Here is a 24,280-nt window from a genome sequence, read left to right on the forward strand (position 1 = left end):
CTTCTGCATCCGCTCAAGCATTCTGACATCTGTGGACACTGGGACTTGACCAAAGGAAGAACGGACGCCCGGGTACAAGTTCAGTCATATTTAATAAAAGTTCAAAAAGACACACTGGAAGCACACAGAGACCCTGCAATCAGCGTGATTTTATAGGCCTTGTCAATGATGCAATACTTTCATGTAGTTTCAAGATACAAATCTGATTGGTTCCCTCAGCCAGAATAAAAGCCCTCCTTATTTTTGATTGGTTGGCTTATTTGTCACTAATAAAGCTCACATGAGTTCATGATTGCCAACTAATTGCTGACTGGCACATAGTTTGAGCTTATTTTAGACCCAGCCGGACACAATTACACATCCTTCAACTCCTGCCAAGAAACTGCCCTTATCTGCTTCTCGGGGTCCTACCAAATTGAATTGGCAGCTTATACCATGGAAAACCTCATGAGCTCATTTGTTTGCTGCCAACTAACACAGCTGATCTGTACTAATTGGTACCTTCCATGCCTTTATCTGATTTACCATCAATCATGTCTGCTTTTCCCCGGACCAGGTTTCTAAATATAACATCCCAGACGTGCATATCTTACAGTGAACTGCTGCCAAAGAATATTCAATATCTGCATGAGTCGGGACTCTTAACACCTGGTCTCATAATGCCATTTTGTGTTTTGGAATCCATTTTAAAATCTGTCTGTTCAGCCTCACATCCAAACATTGAATCGTTATTTAATTTTGAGTATAACTTATTTTCCATCCAATTTCCATAATATATTTTTACATATTCAAGATGTGCGTGTAATACCTGAGGCACCCTTTCTTCCTGGGTCATTCTGACCCCAAAAAATGACGCTCCATATGTGCTTTTTTATCTTCAAAAAGCACTATAATTCTTAGTTTGGCAGTACTGGAACCATTGTTCAGCCTATCATGTTATCTGTACACAGTTTTGGGGGTGGGGGGGAGCTGGTCCCCGTTGACAGAATGTATTGTTTGAACAAAAACTTTATGAATCCAGAACAAAGACGCAAAGGAACTGTTAGGAACACTTTTTTCATCCTGCCTAAAAATTCATAGGAAGGGAACCACCCTCTGGATCCAAGGATTTCTCCCTGGAAAATGCTTTTTGTTGGATTTATCCTAATAATTTTCATTGAGAACACTTTTTCTAACATCAAGCCAAAGGCATTTCCTTGCACCCGTTTTATTTTGTTTCTAGTGCGAGGGTCAGCTTAGGTCATTTTAGACACAAGGATGACTTAAGTTATTGACTACTTGACACAGACTGATCTTTAGTTTTCTAGGTAGGGAAGTTCCTCTTCAGAATAGGGCTAGAGAGGCGGTCTCCCAACCCATTTCTGTTTAATAAAAAGTCAGACTTTGAGAATGCCGCAGCTTTGTGTTCGGCTCACATTTTTGACCACTCGCAATGCACGAAACACTTTGCAGTACCTAAGCAGCCGCATGAGCCTCAACCCCTTTTCTTGACACTATAGGACACCGCTCTGTGCACCAGTTACATTTTTCCCTCCTGAGGATAGAGGAGCATAGGGAAACGCTCCCCGAGCCTCACCCCAAGAAGATGAGTTGATTTCCATGGGAAGGCTCATTCACAAGGCTTTGAGGACCCTGCCCCTTCGACTCGTATTTGGAAAGCAATGGTACTGCACCCTAGCAGTAAAGCTCTGCTCCCACCATCTTTGACCCACTTCTAGAACCGGCAAGCAGTATGCAGGAGTAGGCATTCTGGAGTACCTGAAGACTTGACTACAGGCACATGTGGGCAGGTCAGCCACTCATTATACAGGCACAGGCTTCACATACACTCCTTACTTGCTCCTCTGTAGATTAAATGGCCTAACATCTGTGAGGAGTCAAGAATGAAACTGGGACACAAGTGAGTCATGTTTTTGGTCAAATACTTTTATTGAAAATAAAGGGGTTTGGAAAATGACCCTATGACCCTGCTCTAAGAGGAGTTTCCCTGCTCAAACCAAAGACTTATGATCTGTCTTTGTCAAGCCGTAAACAAAACTGCCCCTTGGCCAATATTCTATTCTGTCTCTCACACTCCACCATTTTCACCTTAGAAATTAGTTTAATATCTTGAAAAATCTTCCAAAAAGGAAGAATGAATAACTCAAACACAAGTTCTTCAAGGATAAGGATCCTTTCTCCAGAGGCTGGCTTCCGTCCCCTGGATTCCTTTTTACTTTCTGATATCTTCACCAGTAGCAGCTCCTTGTGCCTTTCTTGTTCAGCAACACCACTGATACACCAAACTGCCTGGTTTTCTACTTTTGTCTTTCTTATATTTGGTATGCTCTCCTGCCAGGGTTTTACTCCTTCTCTCATGGTTAACACAATCCTTTTTTCTAGTCCTGATTTAGATGTCTCAGGATCTCTTTGACTTCTGAACTTTCTTCCAACTTTCTTGGAACTTTCTTCCAACTGCCTGTTCTGCTCTGCTGCCAAGGTTTTTTGAAATTGCGCACTCGTAGCTGCCTGGTATACTCTCCTTCCAGAACTACTTCTCATATGGGCTCTGTGCCCTCTTTCAGACTTGCACGTTTACTTTGTTTGATAAAGTAGCTGCGTGATATATTATCCTGTCAGGGTTTCCCACATGCTTGCGAAGCCTGAGGTATTCTCACTCCTAAACCCCTTGGATCCTCTGTGCAGGCGGCCAGGGAAAGGCCATCACTATTGGATCCCGACCCTCGGGGCGTAGAAGCGAGGGAGGATCACCTGAAAGTCCTTGGGGACTGAGAGTGGGGTGCGCTTGGGTGAGACATGGTATCTCCATTTCCCTATTGCCAACCCAACCCTTGCCCAACTTTAATAGCCTGTTATAAGCCAGTTCCCCTAGTTTCTCCACAATTGACACTTGACAGTACTGGGACACAGATGAGGCAACTAAGAGCAATGAAGAGTAGGCACTTTTACCACTCTGGTACTGGGACGAGGAAGATGCCTGCTGAGGGCTGTGAAGGTCAGGCATGGCCCTTTGATTGTGGTCAGGCTGAGCTAATTGGACATTCTCACCTGCAGCCTGTCAAAGGGCTGCAGGTGTATAGAAGGAGACAAGCTCAGTGAAAGAGAGCAACGGGAGAAGCAGCAAGGAGGCAGCTGCAAGCAACTGTAGCAGGATGCCGAGACGCTGGCAACTACGGAGAGAGGTTGTCCATGGAAGTGTTGCGTGGGAGCTGGGACTTCCGGGAGCAGGCTGATCAAAGGTGAAGGGAGCCGTGTGGGAAGGCTGCCCTTTCCTTGTTGCTCGAAGTACTCGGTCCGCTGTGTAGGAGGACCAAAACAGGTGTCTGAGGGGCAGGAGCTGGAGCCCTGACACTAAAAACAGAAGGCTGTAGGATCTGCGCTGCAACAAGAACTGTGAAAGCGGCCAGTGAATTTCTAATGAATGGGAAACCTGGTGCGCGAGTGTGTGAACTTTATTAATTGTTGAATACTTTGTATTCCCTCCCTGGACCCTACTGTTCTCTCCAATTTCCGCCCCATCTCTCTTCTCCCCCCTTCTATCTAAACTTCTTGAATCACTGGTGTCCCCTCTGCTCTATACTTTTCTCAAATCTTCCCATCTTCTCGACCCTGCCCAGTCTGGCTTTCGACCTGGTAGGGGCACCAAGAGTGTTTTAGTAGCCGTCCAGGATGATATGGCCGGGCTAGTTGACACAGGTGGAGTTGGGGCCCTGATTCTGTTAGATCTATCAGCAGCATTTGACACGGTCAACCACTCCATTCTGCTGTCCCGCCTTGCGCAGCTGGGCATATAGGGACAAGTATTGGCCTGGTTCACTTAATTCCTGGCGGACCGGTCTCAGACTCTCTATGCCCCCCTTTCTCTCGGCTCCTTTTCAACTCAGTTGTGGAGTCCCCCAAGGCTCCTCCTTGTCTCCTATTCTTTTTACCATCTACATTTGGACCCTTGTTTGTTTGATCCGCTCCTTCAGTGTCAGATGCTACTCGTCGTGCTTACGGGAGTGTCTGGCAGCCGTGGGAGAGTGGATGAACTTCAATTGGCTCAAACTGAATGGGGACCAAACTGAGATGATGGTGGTGGGCTGTCTTCCTGATCCCACTCTCTGGGTGTCCTCTTTCTGGCCATCATCCCTGGGCTCTCTTCTTGTGCCGGTTGACAAGGTTAAAAACCTGGGGGTAATTTTGTCTGCAACACTTTCTATGGACAAGCAAGTTACTGCGGTATGTCAAGTCGGCCAAGCTTAAGCTCTTAAGGAAGGTGTTACCCTTGATTTCTGCCCCACTGTGTCCTTCAGTGGTGGCTGCCATGGTGTTATCATGGCTCGACTAGTGCAACTCCCTGTACCTGGATCAACCCAAGGGACTGATTCAGAGGCTGCAACGCCTGCAGAATTTAGCTGCTCGTGTCGCTACTGGCATATTTTACGGTGCACATATTTCTCCTGTGCTGCGAGCCCTTCATTGGTTTCCGGTAACCCAGCAGGTCAACTTTAAAGCTCTATGTATACTTCATCGTGCCCTCCACGATCAGGGTGCCGAATACCTCCAAGCTAAGTTCACCGGTTATCTTCCCAGTCGTAGTCTGCGTTCCATCTCGTCGAATCGCCTGTTGGTCCCGATCTTTAAACAGGTACGGGTTGGAGGTCGGGCTTTCTCCACTGCTGCGGCTATCCTATAGAGCGACCTCCCGCCTGCTATTAGGAAAACGACTAACTAGCCTTTAGGAAAGCTCTTAAAACCTACCTAATCTAGGCTTTGCTGCTCGTTGCTTCAACCTCAGTCTCCCTCTCTTAGCGCTATGATGCCTCTGGGTGACCGTGCGCTTTATAAGTAATGCTAACATAAGATTGGAGTGGTCGCATGCCTTGAATGAACACGTTTTCGAAAATCTCTGATCCGTTGTTGTCAATTACCGAAGAGCTGAGAATACTTTGTATTGGAGTGGTCACGTGTGTCAAACACATTTTCAAAGTCATCTAAAAACTGGGCAATTCTATTAAAATGAAACTAATGCATCTTGAACAGATAAAATGCAAATGAATCATAAGCAAGACTCATTATTGAATACCAAACTGAATCTAAACCTTGTTAACAATTAAAATTAAGACATTTGGAATCCAGAAAGGGAACAGAACCTCAAATCCCAAAAAAAATTGTATGTTAAAATACTGAAATGAATACAACTTTTAAGTATAAGCAAACCACAACATACCGAGTTCTAAAATGAATACGACTTTAAAGAACATGCAAACAAAAGGTGCTGAAACTTGATTTACAGTGGAACTTTAAAAATTACAAGGAGTATTGATGTCCACTTGTTTGAAAGCTACAAACTAAAATAACTAATGTTTGGAAACAAAATTGTTTGAACTTTGGAACTTAATATTTAGTACAAGGATACCTTGCTTTTTGAACTGTTAATTAAATCTCTGGGAAGCCGGGTTCCTGAATCAGATTATTTTATTTCAAGTCCAAGAAAGGTCATTTTGAGAGTCTTTTGTGCAAATGATTTACACTTCAGGAAGGGAGCTGAAAGGAAGCTGCGAGCTGGAAGAAGCTCAGAACTTTGATAAAAACTGTTTTGCGTTTGGTTGCTGACATCTCTACACATTGTATAGATTTAGTTGTGAGGGCAAGTGTAGGTTTTTGACAGTCAGAATCTTTTGTCAGTGTTTTTCTTTATGATGCCTTCAAAATACATGGACTAACTTAAAAGGTTTTCACTTGCAGTTAATTTCCCCTTTTGACAATCGGCTCTCTTGCTTTTTCTCTCTGAGCTTCTTTATTCACAATTACTTGCGTTTGGTGTAGCTACTGAAATGCCCCGGTGTCCCACTGTCTCTGGGTGGACTCACCGGTTCTTGTTGGCATTCCTGGTTTCTCGGCGGGTCAGCTGATAACTGTCTTTAAGTACTTTAGTTTGCCCTTCTCTATGCTTTCCAGTCTCGTGGTTTCTGCTGAGCTCGTTTGCTTCGTTCCAGGCTCTGGTGAGTTAGATGCTGCCGTTGGAAACCTGCTAACGTCCAGGAGTGTCTCGTCTGCTCATGGCAGCATGTCCTCATCCCGTGGCAGCTTCTTTCTTCTTGCCTCACGAGCTGGCTGTCTCCAAAGCACTGTTCCCAGCCCTTCAGTCTCTCAATCCGCATGGAGGCACATCTCTCTCCCACCAGCAGCAGCCCACACAGCTTCTCTTTCTCCTTTTTTGTTTTGTTTACCATAAACTACAGCAGGCCTCACCCCAGCTGGATAAGGGAACAAGTTCTCCTGCCAGCCTGGAAACCCAGTAAACTGCAAGCCCCAGCCTTCCTCCTCTGCTGCATGGCTATCTCTCCCTCTGCTGGGCCAGTTTCTCCTTGTGTCTGTGAAAGTCCAGCAGACTGTGAGCCCCAACTCTTCTGGTCAGATGGGCAACAACTCTGCGTTCTGCTGGGCTAGTGTCTCCTCCTTGAACTTGTCAGAGGTTACGCTGCCACCAGGAAAGTGTCCCGGTCTTCCCGCTTCTCTCCTTCCACGTGGTTTGCCCACGGAGGGCCCCTCTCACACTTCCTGAGTCTTTTGTTGCTTTTATATTGGCTCTGGCCAATAGGATTTGGGGAAAGATTTGGCCACTGATGGTGGTTCTCATTAGGAGTGATCATCATTCCTCCTCTCTTCTCCCTTGTCACAGTACTGGGAAATGATCTTTATTGAGGTGACTCTTATTCTTCCTCGTCCCAGTACTTTTTGGGGATGATAAGCAGTACAACTGTTGTTCCTATTAGGGGAGGGATTGTTCTTAGGGTTATAGGAAGGTGATTTAATGTCCTTTGACTGGCGGGAATACCACGTTCCATCTAGCGAGTCGACTTTACTCCCATTAGGAGTGCTTCCCCCTTCCCCCCCAAAAATATGGTCCCAGGGTCGGGATCAGATAGTGGCTGCCCTTCCTTGGCCATATGGGGGGGGGAGACACTTCCAGGGCAAATAGTGTTGACATTGCTAGATTCATCACACATCCTTGTACAAAATATATGTACTGTACACAATCCTCTACACTGCCAATCCCCTCAGAGGTCCCCTCTGCAGAAAGAGAAAGCCTTTGTTTGATCTTTCACAAAGCAAATGTAGTGCTTGGTACCCATCCTAATTGTTCTGCCAAAGTTGGCATCTGAATTCCATTAGAAAAAGGAAATTGGTTGTTTTTCCCCCCTGGGACTCGGACTCTGAAGCTGAGCTGTCCCTGTGCAGCCTGGTTGTTAGGGCATTTGTTTTCTTTGGAGAGGACTATCCTTATTCCTCAATCATCTGTCCATCAGGACATAACAGACCTGCTATTAGATGCCTGGCTGACAGGCGATTGCTCAGTGAGGACACTAGGCTACCCATAAGATAAAAGATCAAACTTGCCAACATAATGACCAAAAGAGAAAGAGGATTGGCACTTAATCACTAAAACTGAACTGTTAAAATCTCACCATTTGACAACATGCCGTACTGCAAATCTTTTTTTCCTAATTCGTTTTACCTCCTCACTGACCTTCCTTCTCATCGATATAACACCTTTGTATGACCCATCTTTGGCAGACAACGTGGTTAATATGATCACCAATTGCTCAATAGCCGATCAACAAATCACCATTGTCGGTGTCTTCATTCAATGGCTGTAAAAATGGTACACTCCAGCTACAAAAAACATTTTCTGCAATCTTGGGGCCTTTCACCTCAAACAGCTAGTCAAAGGACCCAGCCATTTAGCTAGTCAGACACTGAATGTTTTCTGCAACAAGAACTTTGCTACAGTTTCCTCCTCAGTTATCGAACCATAGGGAGACTGTATATCTCCATTCCTTGGAGCATCTTCACTGAAGCACCACCACTCCCAAAGTTCATCAAAGCTTCCCCAACATTAATCCGGCCTTGCAGAGATTCAACTGGACATCCTACTAGCAAAACAAAGCATACACACCCAAACTAATGAAAACCCTGACCTATCTACTTAATAGCATCCATTACTCGATAGCAAACATGCTTGACATTACAATTGTCACAAAAGACGCAAGCTGGCAAATGATTTACCTCAAAACGTAACCTCAAAAAAGAAACCAGGAAGCTTGAAAGAATCTGGAGTGTATAAGGGTGCACAAGGAGGAGACTGATGCACAGCTGGCATGTTTATTGGCATAACCTTTTATTATACCAGAAAATAAAGAGAAAACCCTACATCTCCCTAACTCTAAGAGGGGCTTCCCTACCTCAACTAAAATACTCAGCATTCAGTCAGGATGTCCATGTAAATCCAAAGTCCACCGTCCCGTGTAACTAAACTAAAGAGGTAGTGGATCTTCTTGTTCCTGAAGGATGACTTCCTTCTTCTGGACAATGGATCACAGTTCCAATTGTAGATGGATTCTTTACCTGAGGGAATGACTCCCCAGGCCTCAATCCCTTTTCAAATTACAAAACCAAGTTCCAGGTTGAAATGTCAACAAGCAGCAAAGGTCTCGGTTCAACTCAAAGGGTAAACCTCAGATTCTTGGGTGAGATCTTTACCTGAGGGAACAGCTCCCTTCCCCAGGTCTCAATCCCTTTCCAAGTCACAAACAATGTCCCAGATTAAAGTTCAAACATCAACATTCCTTATTGCCCATAGCTGTTTCTACAATATTAAGTTCCTGGAGGATGCCTCCCATCTCCAGGTATCTTGCTCTGCGTTTTCACAATGTCAGGTAGAATGTCTCCCTTCCCCAGGCTTTTTGTTAGGTTTGGTTTACACAGTATACAATTGCTAAAGGAATCTCTGATCCTCTTCTCCCTCTCTTTGGCCCAGTTCGCTTGTTTCTCCTGCCAAACATTTCCGCTAGGAAGACATCTCATTTCTGTGGGGTCCCTGACCCTGGTCTCTTTTTCTTGCTCCTTTGTTTGACCATCTTGGCTCCCACTCACCAAGTACCGCCACAAGGAAGATACCTTTTTATTGTATGTGGGTCCCAGGCCCTGCTTTCCAAGCCCCCACTAGCAGTGGCATCTAGCCCTTTACCTTTGCGGCCCTCTTAACGCCTTGCTGATCCTCCCTGGGTGCTTGTGGCTGATCACCGGGCTGCGTATGCGTTTCTCTGCCCGCTGGCTCTGGTCCTGTGCTTCTCGTTCATGGTACCGGCTTCCCGCTGCCAGTGATGTTCTAGGTCCGCTCCACGCCACTGGGTTCCTAGTTCCTCCGAAACTGGAGGGATTTCTTCTCTGCGTCTTTCATATCTCTTGGGCTGGGTGGTCCTCCTTCAACTGCTGGTGCGGTGGTGGTTCTTCCCGGTGTGGTTCTTCCCGATGTAGTTATTCCGACTCCTCAGACAGTTTTGTAAGTCCTTTGTCAGTTTTTAGCCTAACCTCCATGTCCCGCCTCTGTCAAAAGCTAGAATGGTGATTACCATTCCACCAGGTTTTCTTCATGGCTCCTCTCCTCTTATTCATCTCAGTTGGAGTCCCATAGGTTTTACTTGGGTCATCTGTCCTCTTCCTCGTCTCAGCCCTGTGGCCCTGCACACATACATGGAGTGGTTGGGTAACATGAAGGTGGGGTGTAAGGGATATGAGGATTCATGGGAGGTGGGTATAGTGTTGGAAAACGGTGTTTCTGTTGGATAGTCATCCTTGTCCCTAGAGATCTCTCCTGTGAGATCCTTCTGCTGAGTACAACCCCAGGAAAACTAATGAGTAGCAGCGTCACCTCCCTGGCCTCATGGAAAGGGGCTCCCCCTCAGGGAGAAGTGACAACATCCAAGGATTCGTCATAGGAGGAAATTGCCTAAATAAAGACAAATTGCGTTGCCATCGACAACTCCTGGGTTGCCAAAACAGACTATAAAAGCAAAAAAAGCTCATTAAATGTTAAGAATAGAATCCCACATCATAACCAGAAGGAAGTCAATATTACCCATGAAGCACAAGGGATGGGCTGGCTCCACCAACCCCAAAGATGGAAACTGCAAATTACCCATAGCAACACTGAGCCTTTTTCTTTTTACCATACAGGAAATCCTTACCAAGGTGGTAGCTAGCAACCCACCAGGCTCACCAGAATCTTCCAGTGCCTAAAAAGCAACCCGAAATAGCACCCTTATTCATAGCCCTCCTCAATGCCTCCATCACACATGAGGGTCATCCATCATGTGCTCAAAACAGCCTCTGTCTCAACCTCAAAAAAGCTGCAGCAGATCCCAGCGATCCAGCAAACTACCAACCAATCTCCAGCACATTTTACCCAAAAATCCTTGAAGTTTACTTACGAACAGCTACAGGAATACGTTCAAAGCAACTGCTTCCTCCACAAGGCGCAAAATAGATTCAGACCTACAAGAGAAACGGAATCCACTTAATACTCATATGGGTTATCATAAATATGTGGGCCCTATCTCATCTAGTGCACTCATCCTGTTAGTCATTGCCACCTATTTTGATGCCACCATCCATGTGGTAATAATAAAAAGATTAGCGGTCATCGACTTAACATCTGCTCTATGCTGGATCCCTTAATTTCTGAGTGAGGATGGAAACACACATAGCCCCTTCCGGTCTCATCTGTGCAACCTAACATGCTGAGTACCATCGGGCTCCAATTTCTTGCCTCTCTTTTTCAATGTCTACATGACCCTACCCCTGGAACTTAACCAAGGCCTCACTTGCATCAACTACACAGATGATATCTAAATCATCTACGAGCTCACAAACAACCCTAAAGTGAATGCACCGGATCTAAAGTTATCCTTCATGCAGGTGGACTCCTAAATGACAACTGACAGATTAAAATCTAACCCAGCCAAAACTGGACTTGTGCTCTGCAGCACCATAGCAGAAAAACCCATGCCAATCTGCTGGCCCAAAGCAATTGGACCCTGACATCTGTCTATGAAAAAGGTCTGATATAGCAGACTTGTGATCGACAGCAGCATCACACTTGAACTAGAAGTTTAATATATTGTAAAGAGCTGCTTCTACTAACTTTGAACAATCGGACACCTTCTCGCTTAGAACCCTTAAGGAAGACTGTCTCACCTTCAGGAAACAGCTGAAACCTTTACTATTCAACTAACACATGAAACTAACACTATAATCTCAACTAACAGACAAAAACCCATGCAATCTGTGCGGACCACTTCTGCCTAATTTATACAAAATAACACAAGCCAAGACCCAACTCGCCAGCCGTAGACATTTGGACATAATACTAATTCGGCAAAGTGATCACTGAAGCTGAATCATACCAATGCTGTCATGAAGATGCAACAGGCCAGTAGGTAAAACCTCTGCTCGGAAGTATGGGAGGTCAAACTTAATTTGGTTGATCGCCTCACTTGCCTTATACCTAGAACAGAAAGGACAGAAACAAACATTGCCAATAGTTCTCTCTAAACTTTTACTAAAAAGCTCCTCTCCAAAACTACTCATTTCCAGACCCATATCAACCTTGCACTGCTCACAAAACCTTCACGCATGGGATAAAGCTGCCTACTTCAACCCCAGACTAACTGAGCAGCACTATCACTCTCCTCTGTAGCTAGATTACACCCCCCAACAAAAAATGGGCAAGTAGGTCTCTGCAGTGCTGATCAACTAATCAACGTTGGGCTCCCTTCTGGATGAAACATACACACAGGGCCACTGCCCACATAAAATCATACCCCTCGGAGGCGGGGACTGGCACGTTGGATTCGGCAGAACCCCGAATGTCTTCGGCGTCAGTAGTTGCCTTGCTCTTAGTCTAACTCTTCCATGTCCGTTGGGTTATCTGTGTAAGCCCTGGCCTGCATGGTGCAGGCCGCTTAACATTTAGTATGTCTGTCTTTTAAAGTTTTGAGTCCAAACAATTACAGGACAGACGAGCTTTTATGTGAGTGATATCTCGAAAGGCACTAGTTACACACGCAAAGTGTCTCCTTCCACGGATACTTCTTATTGCAGTATGGACAGAACTTAAAAGGAGTATTTTCCATAATTTATTTAAAAGGCAGCACCATGTAGAGTTTAGTGGGGAAAGCTGTGAAAAGACATTCTCCAAAATGATTGAAAGTATGAGAATCTCCCCACTCTCCCTACTATAACGGGACAGAGCCTGATGTAGGCCGAAACCAGCGAGTTGTCGAGTTGCAGAGAACAGTCCCCGAAAAGCTTTGAAATTTGGTGATATTCGCCAAAAGCAGCTGAAGTGGATTGTCGAGCGATTTGAACTAGTGGTAGCAAATGAATAACTCTAAATTAGGTTTAGTACTTTAATAATGGTGTTAGCACCAAATCTCTGCATAGAGCCATAGACCGACCGACCAACCACGATGGTGGAAAAAATCAATCTGAGGGACCGCGACACATGAAGGATCATTGGTACAATGCACCTCACATTGGGGATAGTATAACAAACCCGCTCAGTCGACGTCCCTCTTTCGAACTTCGAAAACAAGTCCTGCAATATTCCGCATTTACCACTACATGTCAGCCTATGCAAAGCATGTGAATGTAAGCATCAGAAATACGATTAAGTAATGTATGCCATATGCACACACACTCAAACACACAAACACTTTATTATAGGATTACATTTTGTTAAGATGGATTTTCAAAATCAGTCTTGTGGACAGATTCTGAGATGCCTCCCTATCCTGGTTAACGGGAAAATACACTAATGCCTAGTCAAACGCCATCAAGATAGTGACTGAGAAGTAAGCCTTAGACGTGGGAGGGTTGGATGGGATTGAGGGGTTCAGTTAAGCATACATAGAGTACTTCTAATTCAAGTGAGGCAGAATGTATACAAATGCAATGATATTTATTAGGTCTTGGTCAAACTCTTATCAATTAAAATCCTAAATTATTAAAAGCACTACATGTACACTATGCAAAGAGTAGAAAAACACAATATGCACTCTAATGCAAAGAAAATGCCCTATACTTAAAAAGTGATTTCTTTGCTAAAGGTGATTGGGACCTGTGACTCTTGGGGCACTAGGCCCAAAGTTATAACCCTCTGCAGGTATCTCAGTCTTTTATGAAGGCTGAACAAGTGTTGGAAAAGCCAACATTACATTTCTCAAATAGTGGAGAACAAATCAACCAAAGTTCTCAGGAGGTCCTCGCCAAATCCCACCATCTTAGGGGAGGATCTTTGGCATGGGCACCACCAATCATGACCAGGCAAGGGAGACGTAGGGTTAGGACTTTGCACCCATTAAACACTATGGAAGTGAGGATGGGATAGAAATAGGTTTGTTACCTCACCCCCTGTACTCCAACTTCTGAAGCTTTTCAATCCGCCGGGCCCACTTTGCATCTTAGTACCATTGGAAGGGGGTTTAGGGGTCGCTGGTGCAGAGTTCACTATCAGCATTGAGATGTGGATGAGGCTAGTCAGCGGTTCCACCATCTGGCGAGATGGTGCCTGGCACTGGACAGCTGGCATGGTGAAGAAAGGACCACCATGATGCGATACAGACTACCTCGTAAGTTCCCAAGGACACAATACAGGTTGGAGACAGCAATGAACACTGCTGTCTGGCAGCCTTTATGGTGGAAATTAAGAAGCTGGTTTTGCATGGACCCTTTTTGTGCTGAAAAGCTGCAGGTGAAGACCTAGTGTCTCTAGTCAAAGGTCTGCGGAGTCCCATGTCCAAACTCAGGACGGTGACCAATGCAATGTGGTAGCTATGGCGGGAGCTGGTCAATCCATGGGGTGGTCCTGGTACGCTGCCGAATGCTTCCCAGGGCAGGATCCTTGAACAGGGCTCGAGACTAGTTTCCACCGGTCCAAAGGTTGGAGAACCAATGAAGGCCTTCAGAGGACCAAAGTAGCAGGGTATTGCTGGGATAGTTGCTGAAGGCAATGCTGGTTGACTGCAGTGACAATCAATGGGTTTTCAGCTGGATGCTCCTCTTCAAAGTGGTCTTTGTGCATAATGACTATCTGAAGTGTCTTCAGGAATCCTCCCTTAATCCTAAATTTGAGCTGGAGTCATCCCCTAGCCCACCAATAGTAAGGAGCTAAACCACTCAAACTGGCAGGTGCTGCCCAATCATGGACATCCTCCACCATATCTGCCTAGCAGCAGACGCTTTGGCCATGATGTGAACTGTGATCAGTGTAAGCGTGCAGAATTATGGTCTCGGACACAATGGTGGCAAGTTTCTGGGTATAAACATTTATTAAATAACATTTTTGAAAATTGCCTCTTTATCCCTAAAGCTAAAAGGGGTTTCCCTACTTCAAAGGAAACTAGTGAAATTGTCAGTCTGAAAATAGTCTGTCACTGTCGTGTCCAAAAGAACTTGCTTCTGACCCTAATCTAAAGTAATTGTGCAAGGTTGGTCTCTTCTTAAAGAAACAGGTTTTCTTCCTGGTTTCAATCAACAGAAAAGTTCCCAGTCTCTTTGGTAATAAAAAGTGATGAAATAAACTATGTTAAAACATGCAAGTTTCCCAGACTAGGGTGTGCTCCTTTCCCCTAGAGTTCTTGCTCGGTTTCCCTCCGTTTGGGCCCTTGAGCCCCTTTATCTTCCTAGGCAAATGTCTGTGGACAGTCCACACGGATATGTTTAGCTTCACAATCCTTTGTCTTGTCAACTTGATACTGTTTGTTATAGGATGTATGATTCTGTTTTCCCTACTCCAGGGTTCTTGGTCTTTTCAGTCTCTCACATGAGTGTGAGTCCCAGACACGCAATTTGGTATAATATAAGTTTGGTTCACTCTCCTACCAAAGACCTGATTCTGTTGTCTTGGTTGTTCTCGGTTTCTCATATGGATGCCGGTCCCAGACTCAGTTTGTTATATCTGTTCAGTTCGCTCTCCTGCCAAACATGATTCTCTCTTCTTGGGGCTTCCTATTGCCCCCAACCCTCTTCTACTTTCCTTTCCTTGTGGGTGTGGGTCCCAGACTTGCAGTGTCCCTTCATGGTCCCAGACCCTCTTTCTCCAACATTCGTATTCACTCTTGCTACCCAAGACCACCAACACCTACTGGTAAACCTGTGTACCCGTTTCCTTCCTCTTGACAGTTATCCGCATTTCCACAACCTCTGCGTTGCTCCGGCAGCTCCCTGGTGGATGGCAGGGTCTGCAGCGGTTCCGATGGTGTCTCTCTTTACCCGGTTGCAGATCCTGCCTTGCAAGCAGTTCACCAGATCGTGTTGCCCTCGGCTATGTATCGGCAGCAACCTGAAAGGTCCCTCCAGTTCGGGTTCCCCTCCTTGCTTCGCAGCTTCTTCCCCTTTGGTTTCTCTCTGCCTGCCCGCTGCAGGAGTCCCGCTTTTCCTCCTTCAAGGATCTTCACAAACTGTCTCAGAGCGGAGTTCCTTTTGAACTCCTGCGCCGGCCAGCTGTTTCGTTCGGGCAAGCTAGACTGCTCACTCTTTCTCCCGAGTGATTTTCAGACTCTCCATGATCATCTTCACAGTACTCATTTTCAACTCGGATGCAAGATACTTAGTATTCTCTTGTATTTTGGGTTTGTCAAGTATATTAAAGTGACTGACATTGCAAAAGTGTACATTTGCTCTATCGAAAGCGGGGGTTGGGGGTTTAAGGAGGGGGAATACTGCTTTCCCTGAAAAGTCATCCCCCAATGCCATAGGGGGCTTCCCTCCCATGGGATCCTCCCTCTGCGCACCACCCCAGGGGGACTATTGTACTGTGGACTCACTGTCCCTGCCCCCATGGGAAAGGTCTCCCCCAAGGGAGAAGGGATGACATTCTCAGATTCGTCTCATTAGTTAGTCGCAGCCCCGGATCCGGTCACAAACGGATACCACCTCTTTACCCTGGAAAAGCCAAGTACTGTGTTTACCATATAAGACACTTTCAGCCCTGCAAGGGCAGGATGAAGGCCAGAAGATAAGATGGTCAAAGGACAAGGCGGAATCTCTTGCCATGGTCATTTTATATTATTTGGTATTCTAAAAGGCATTATGTGATAAAATGCCAAACATGCACATGAGAAAGTAAAGCAAAAAAAGTAGAAAAATATGCTCTGCCACCAGCCAGTTATGGACACATCATGCGAGTAACCATGAAGTTATTCAAAGAAAAGAGAAAAAGATGCAAAGTACCCATGTCACACTTGATTCTAAATAGTATGCGCAGTATAAAACAAACCAGGAATTCTGTAAAGGGGACAGAGTCCTCCTGCAATGATAGCCGCAGGAACTGATAGTTGGCCCAAAAACAGATGTTAACCAATGTATAGCAAAAATATGTTATATACCTTTAAATGTCAGGACAGGTACTAAACAGCACAAAGTTGGCTGAGGGTGTGGGTGATTCATAGATGTTTATGGAGAAAAAGCAGCAAAAAGAAAATTTTCCTAACTAACAAAGCGCACATAGTTCAAATAAGTACTTGTGTTTCCATACACAACAGCAGTATGTGAATAAAAATAGCAAAGGGCCCAGCTCCCTATTTAAGCCAGACCCATGCAGGCAGCCTCGCTTTGTGTTGGTTCTGCTTTAGCAGTGGAACGCTTACCGTAGACTCTGTAAGAACCCATGTTGAATACTTACCCTCCGGTCACTCAACATTCCACGGCATGATACCTCTGCAAGAACAGTGATCCCGTGAAACCCGGCTCAAGTCTGCACCTGACGGAGAACAAGGTTAGCTGCTACCCGCATACCATCTCGGACAATGTGCTGAAAGTAAACAATCGGAAGCTCCTTCTACCCTCCAAATCATAGCGCATACAACCAACGGGGGAAACTGCTAGTACGTGCTCGCCAGCAATGTGTGTTTAAATAATCAGGTTCTCAAGGGCTGCTCGCTCTCAGCCACTCACACTCCACGAGGAGGACCCAGCGCTCCCCAGCATCGTGCTTCACGTGAATGGAGGAGACAGAGACCGATTGGAGTGCACAGAGACTCAGTAGCTGTTCCCACGCTACACTCTACACGCTGACTTTTCCTCACGCTATACCTGGCTCGTGAACAGTTCTCTACAGCCACAAGTTTTAATGACACTTTAGAGAGCAGGACAGAACTCTTATTTCTACAAACACTCAAACAGAGCTAAATCATCCAGTCACAAGTGTGCCACAAGCCGCAGCAGGACTGGGCAACCCCAGTGAAGTAACTGGGACCGCAACCACACGCACACACCAGAAGCAACACGCCCCTGTGCCTAGACAGCAAAACCAATGGTGAGGAGTTGACCAAGGGAAGGCTGGGCAGACACGAACAGCTGTACACCTGCAGTCATTCACCCATTCCTGATGCATACACACTTGTTTCAGGGGAAGAATTCAGTAGCAGGCCGATCTCCAATAGAACCAGTCCTCCAGCCCTGAGCCGTGACTCCAGGTGCCCCTGCAGAGTCCTAGATAAGCGTTATAACCCTTAAGCGTGCGAGGTGTGCAGAGAAGGATAGGACATCAGCCAGGGTGCAGGTCAATGGATCAACCTCCCTTGAGGCAGCCCAGTTGGAAAACCTAGTCCTCCTTGCTTTTGTGCTTGCTCCTGGAAGCATTGCTCCTTGCGCCTTGTATAATGTCTAGGTTAGCCTGTGACCGATGTAGATGCCTTAGTGTGACCTGTTCAGGAACCAAGCTGTGAGCGGTGGGGTGGATGACCGTGCCTCCCTGCTGTCAGTTAGTGAGGTGGACCTGGCGTAAGGTGCACCGGGGCCTGTTCCGACGGGCTGAGTAGCTCGGAGACCATGGCCTCATGGGCCACCACTGAGCTATCGGGATGACACGGAGGTGCCGGTCCTCCCTGATCTTGCAAATTACTCTGTGATCCAGGGGAGTGGGAGGGAAGACATGCATGTTCATGTTGTCCATTGTATCTGCATTGCGTTGCCCAAAGAGCCCCAGCCCTGTCCCTGCCAGGACGCAAATTGGGGGCACCTCCTGTTGGACCAGGTGGCAAAGAGATCCACCTGAGGATGACTCCATCTGTTGACAATCCCCTCAAGGGCTTGTTCGTTCAACTGCCATTAGTAGTTGTCCACATACCGTCTGCTGAGTCTGTCCGCCTGCAGGTTGGACTCCCCCGGGAGGTGGATTGCAATCAAGTGCTTGTTCTCCAGAGCCCACTCCCAAATGCTGACTGCCAAGTTGCATAGGGAAGGAGACCTGGTGCCACCCTGCTTGTTGATGTAATACATGCTGATGGAGCTGTCAGTTTGAATGAGGATAGTCTTGCCACTTATGGGAAGGAAGGCTTTGGGAGTGAGCCAGATGGCCATCAACTCGAGCCAGTTGATGTGGGCCTCCTGCTCCGGAAGGCACCAAACTCCATGGACACTGTGGCTGTCCAGGGCGGCTCCCCAGCCCTCCAAGGAAGAGTCTGTGGTGATGGTAAACCTCAGTGCTGGTTGCCTGAAGGGCCTGCTTATCTGCAAGTTGTGGTCTGTGCTACACCAGACTAGGTCCTAGTGGAAATGGGGAGGAATGCTGACAAGTTCCGCCTGGGAACCCATCTCCCGACTCCAAGAGGTTGCAAAGTTCTGCTGCAAGTCTCATTTGAGCCTTGTGTACGGCACTGCCAGAAGACATGCCGCCATGATACCCAAGAGGTGTTGGTACCACCATGACGAGGTCACAGCTCTGCTGAGAAAATGCCCAGTGGCCCTCTTGATGGCTGTTATCTTGTCCTCCGAGGGGAAAACTCTCTTGGGGCTTGTATCCCGGATGAGGCCTAGGAACGTTGGATTCTGCATGGAATCCAGCTGTGACTTGTTGAAATTGATGGAAAATCCCAATTCATGAGGGTGGAGGCATTGTGATGGACTGCCTCCAGAGATCCAGGGAGCACATCCAGTTGCCCCTGCACAGTGTCTCCGCAATGAGCGTTGGGATAACCATCTTGAACGTTTGAAGAGGGAGGGAAAGTTTCAAGGTGGAATGGTCCAACACAAATCTCAGGCCTGCCTGGTGGTTCTTGTGTATGGCGCAAATCTGTGAATAGAAGCCCATAACCTGCTGGGAGGCTGGGACTTCTTCCACTGCCTGACTCTCTAGGAGCGATCGACATTTCCACCAACAGAGTTGTTGTCCCAATCTGTGGGAGCGGAGGGGAGGGTTCGGTAGGCGTGAGCTCGTGGACACTACTGAGAATCCAGGGGTCAGCAAACCTTGCGCACCAATATGGTGCGTGAAGGGCAAACCTTTCCCCCACCGCAGACACGTGGACCCGGAGGAGAGTGTCATGCATTTTTTTCCTTCTGAGGCTGCGGCTGAGGAGGGGGACTGAAAGAAACCCTGATTGCCTGCCTTGTGCTGTTTGCAGCGGTGCTGACTTGAAGCCTGGTCCGGCTGTCCGGGCCTTCGTTCGTGGAAGCCCTGGAACCCACTGAAGGCACGCCCCTTGTCAGAACGCTAGTGCCCCTGGCTTTAGGTCTTGGGCGTGGACTTCGTGCGAATAGATAAGGATTTTGCTGTCTGGAACAGTTTTTCTTCCCTCGAATGGAAGGTCCAATATGTGATCCTGGACGTCTGGGGTTGAACTTGGTAACCCATAGCCAGGCAGTTCTCATGTCCGTAGCGATGCATATGGTACGGCCTGAGGTATCTGTGAGCCACCTGGACTCCATGATGTCCTGCGCCACAATTTTTGCTTCTGCCAACCCTGCCTTGAAGCTTGCCTGGCTCTTTACCGGAAGTTCAGGAAGGAAGTCAGCTATTTCCCGCCAAAGCCTTTGATTTACAGCAGCAAGCATAGCGTCCGCCTTAGACTGACGAAGGTGCAGAGATGTGTTAGAATATATCTTCTTTGCCTACACCTCCAAGATCATCTCCTCCTTGTCAAGGAGAGCCGAAGTAGCTGAGGAAGACTGTGGCTTGGAGTACAGTGAGACCGCAGCAATCACTGAGGAGTGCAGTTGAGGGTGTGCCGACAGCAAGAGTGAATTCCCCTCCAATTGCCTGTACTTGGCACTGAGACGTTGATTGGTAGGCTGCGCTGAATGGGGTTTAAGACATCCCTTTTTGGCAAATGCCACAAAGTCCTCCTGCATCGGAATCCCTGTTCTAGCCGCGGGGCGTAGAGTGGAGACCTCGGCCTGGGGCCCAGCATTGGCAGCTGGGGCTGCGCAGGAGCTGGAGACACTGGAGCCACAGGAGGAAGGGCTGTGAGTGCTAGCGGCAGTACTGGAGTTAGCATGTCCATCCATGATCACATCCCGAAGGATAGCTCCCATCTGAGAGGACCTCATAAGAGTGAAGAACTTTTAAAAAAAAACCTGTCCTCACAGGCCGGTGGGGTGCTAGGTAGCGCGGGCGTATGCGCAGGGCCCTGAGGTTGCTGAGGCCTGGGCGTACTCTGCCTTGCTGCATGCAGGGTGCATCTGCCCTGTGACACTGAAGGATATGCTGTAGGCCACATACCTGGTGACGACCAGTCCCACCTGGAAACTCGTTCCCCCACCTGCTCCCGAAAGGGGGATGGTGTCGGACCAGCAGCCATTTTGTCAGGTTGCATGCCACATGCCTGTGTCGTGGTGCTTGCCCGGCCTCCTCCTGACCTCTTGGCGGTGGAGCTTGAGGCCTACCTTGCATCTCAGGACGGGGCCTGGTAGGCGTTGTGCCCTCGGCTGTGTCGCCAGGTGCCCCCTCAGACATTTGTCCAGTAGTAGGGTGTAGCCCCTCGGGTGGACACCCGGCAACAGAACCTTGCAGTCCCTCAGTGACTTCCCTGATAGGGTCTAGCGACCCCCCCCCCCCTTTCCCCCCACGCCAGCCGTTAGCTGAAACAGCCTCGGTACCTGTGCTGGTGTTAGGACCTGAACAGTCCCTCCTGCTCGGACGTTTCCTGGGGAAGGAGTCCCCCCCCCCCCTCTGCGGGGTACGGATGAAAACAGTGGCCCTACCTTGAGGCTTGACTTGTGCCTGGATAAGTTCTTCAAGGCATCTGGAGGCGATCATTCAAAAGGTTTTTTTCTTTTTTTTTTTTGTAATGCAAGCTCCTGGGCTGTGGCCAGCACCATGTTGTCTTTACTTCTGGAGTGGCTGGCTTTCTTGTTCAGGCCCCTTACAAAAAAAAGAAAAATAAGAACAGGAGTGCTACAAGTCTAACACTTTCAGCACTGTCCCTAAATAAGAAAGAATAGGAATACCAAATAATGTCTTTCTGGAATTCTATACAATAATTGCTAGACTCATTAAAGGTTTATTTCAGGCACACTTCAGGGGGTGAGTCACTGATTTATTATTTTCTTAAACTCCTCAACTCAGCCTTTCATCCTTCTGAGGTCGATAAATGAGTACCAACACAAGTTGGGTGATATTGGGTGCATATTTTTTCTATATAAAGCGCTTGAGTGCTATATAATAACACATCATTACCATTTGGTCATGGACGTTTGCTTGCATTCACAGTAATTTGGTAAAATGGGCCTATACCCACTGATCTTAACGATTCATATGGCGATCCAGTCTTATATGAAATGCACATCACATTATAGCGATATTGTAACCATATTTTTCGTAGTGTACAATGCTTTGTGATGCCACTTTCTTTTTTGTCAACGGGTGAAAGGTTGTGTTCCATCGCTTCCCGCGATATCACTTTGGGATGAGGTCAAATGACATCACTTCATGTGATGTCATCAGGGGTCAAGGTTTGTGTGATGTCACTTCCGCTACCCCTGGAATTTGAAATGACGTCCCAGAAGAAACCGAGAGAGTGTAATATTGAAGTGTATTTCTGTGTTACTTATCTATCGCTCCCTTCTAAAGAAAGCTTTTTTTAAAAAAATTTTTATTCAAAACCGTTGTTTGTAGTTTGACACATTTTTACAACTTTCATTGCAGTTTTCACTTTCACAATTTCGGACAATATACATGAACATTTTTTTGTACCTTGATTTACATATGGAATACGAATTTTAAAAACACTAAAAGACACTCAAAGACAGCTAAACAGGATCCCATGTGATTTAACCTCCATTTTCTTAGATATCTGCATTTTGAAGGAGTTAACCATAATGCAGCCCCATACATACTTACACATACACCTTTTCATTGTCAGTGTCATATTTTCATCAGCAAGGAAGGGTTTTAGCATAGTTTCTACAATTACCAATCTGATATATATAATCTGGGAATGTGTGTTTCACAAATAATTCATTTGCGATTGGAGTCGGAGATGCTTACATGATAAGCAGTTTGTTTTTCCAATTCGACATTCAATATAGATAAAAAAAAAACGTGTGAGCCGTAAAATGGCTCTGGTGGTGGAGCCCCACATGCATGCTAACCAGAGCCATTCTCTAGAGGCGGCCTGAGAACTCACTGTTTCAATTTAAAAAAAAAATGTTGTTGCACTTCGAAGTAAGCACAATAGATGTTCAAATGCTTGAGCGACTCCTGCAAGTTGGGCACTTTACAAAATCTGCAGTTGTCTCCAGATATGACCTCAGTAGACTTCGTCCACGTTTTTGTTCTTTCTAAAGTTTGAAGTTGATTTAACTTAAACCTCAAATATAGGTCTCTAGCTTTAGGGCATGGGAATTGCAATAGATATAATTTGTGCGGTAAGCGGACCGAAGCAAATTTGGTCGGTTCTTTATAGATTTTAAGTTTTCCCATGGCATTTGTTTTGCACCAATCGTGTGCAAATAGGCGAAGTTTAAAATGTGCTTGGCGGTATTCTAGATCAGCAGGAGCAAGTGCTATGTCTTCCAGTATAACTTCCATTTTCCTATAGAAGCTTTTGATGGAAGGGGGATTAGATGCGGTAATCATCCCCAGATCTTCGTTTAGAGAATTTGTGGGGGCAAATAGCATTTTTCCAAGATTTGATAATTTGCGCCAGTTGTATCGGGCAGACAAGGATGTCAATCCCAATTCCTGCAACTATCACATTTGGAAGGGAGTTGGTCAAGCACAACACGCCCTTCCATAAGCGTCCTTGCAGTTGGTCAAGGAATTGGTCTATATTTGCCAAGCACATGTCAAGGGCATGCAAGAGGATCGCCTCAACTTTAAGAGTATAAAATTTGAAGAGGGGAAGCCGAGAAAACTTGCAGTATTTGGTTAGTATCATGCGCATTTGAGTGGAAAGGATTTTAGCCTTTTGATTCAGGATGCTCTTCCACCTTGTATTTGCGTTCGAATCGGATATCAAATAACCGAAGTATCTGATTGTGGATGTCCTAGGAATGGGTATACTGCCAATAGTCCAATTCCATGGACAAGGATGTCTCTTAAGATTCTTGAATAAAAAAATGCAAGATTTAACTGCGTTAAATGAAAAATTATGAGCAGAACAGTGGTGAGCAAATATAGATAGTTTTGTTTGCAAGCCTGACGGAGTACGGTTGAAAATCACAATGTCGTCAGCAAACGCGAGCCACTGGATTTTCAAGTGACCTAGTCTGGCAGGGTAACTTATTTGTTTCACCAAGATGCCATTTATGCCGCAGAGGTACAAATTGAACAAGGTGGCTGCCAAGTTGCATCCCTGTTTTACTCCAACTGCAATCGGGATTGGGCTAGTAGTGGCTCCAGATTGGTTTACCCTAATGTAATATACAGTATTGGTGTGCAGTTTGGCTATTAGGTAGATGATATGCAATGGAATACCCAACATCCACATTTTTTGCCAGAGGATACCCCGCACCACACAATCAAAGGCAGATGTCAAGTCTACAGAGGCCATATATAATGGCCCTGTGTCAGGAATCTTGGATTTCGAAAGTAAATGTGCCATAAGTATTGCATTGAGGGATGTCCCCATCTGAGCCCGAAAACCAATTTGAAAATGAGATAGAATGTGTAACGCTCACCTGATTCCCGCAGAGGCGCCGGTCTTGACTGGGTGAATGCCGTATCTTCAAAGGTGATGTGTAACACACGGTTGCCTCTTTGGGCTGGACCTCTGTGCACTGTATGTCTGACTCGAAGAGTAAGATGTCTTAGGTAAGTGAACGCCGAGCTCTCCATCTGCCTCGGGGCAGGGTGCCGTAACCAGTTTCTTCACTGGATAAGGGTGCAGGCCTCTTGACCTCAGAGGACTGCTGTCCGTCGTTAACTGCACGAACGGTAAGTTCTGGGCACTTCAAATGTCTTAAAAGTCTTTTGTAATGATATCTCTTGTTTTGCAGGGTTCCGGCGATGGCGGGCTGATGAGAGTTGAGGATCGAACCCGCGTGAGGAATAGAAGCGCCTGGAAGCACGTAAGTAAGCGCTTGTAGCCTGCTTCACGATGCGCACTAACTGTCCCTTTTATCTTGCAGGTACAAGTTCGGAGCTTTAGAGAAGCTGAAGGGTGCTGGAATACCCACTGGATTCGGCGTGGGAAGGAGTAATGGCACGTGAGTAATAAAGTTGCCC

The sequence above is a fragment of the Ambystoma mexicanum genome, chromosome 3p (genome assembly GCF_040938575.1).
Source record: "Ambystoma mexicanum isolate Mex_15411 chromosome 3p, UKY_AmexF1_1, whole genome shotgun sequence".
Taxonomy (NCBI): Eukaryota; Metazoa; Chordata; class Amphibia; order Caudata; family Ambystomatidae; genus Ambystoma; species Ambystoma mexicanum.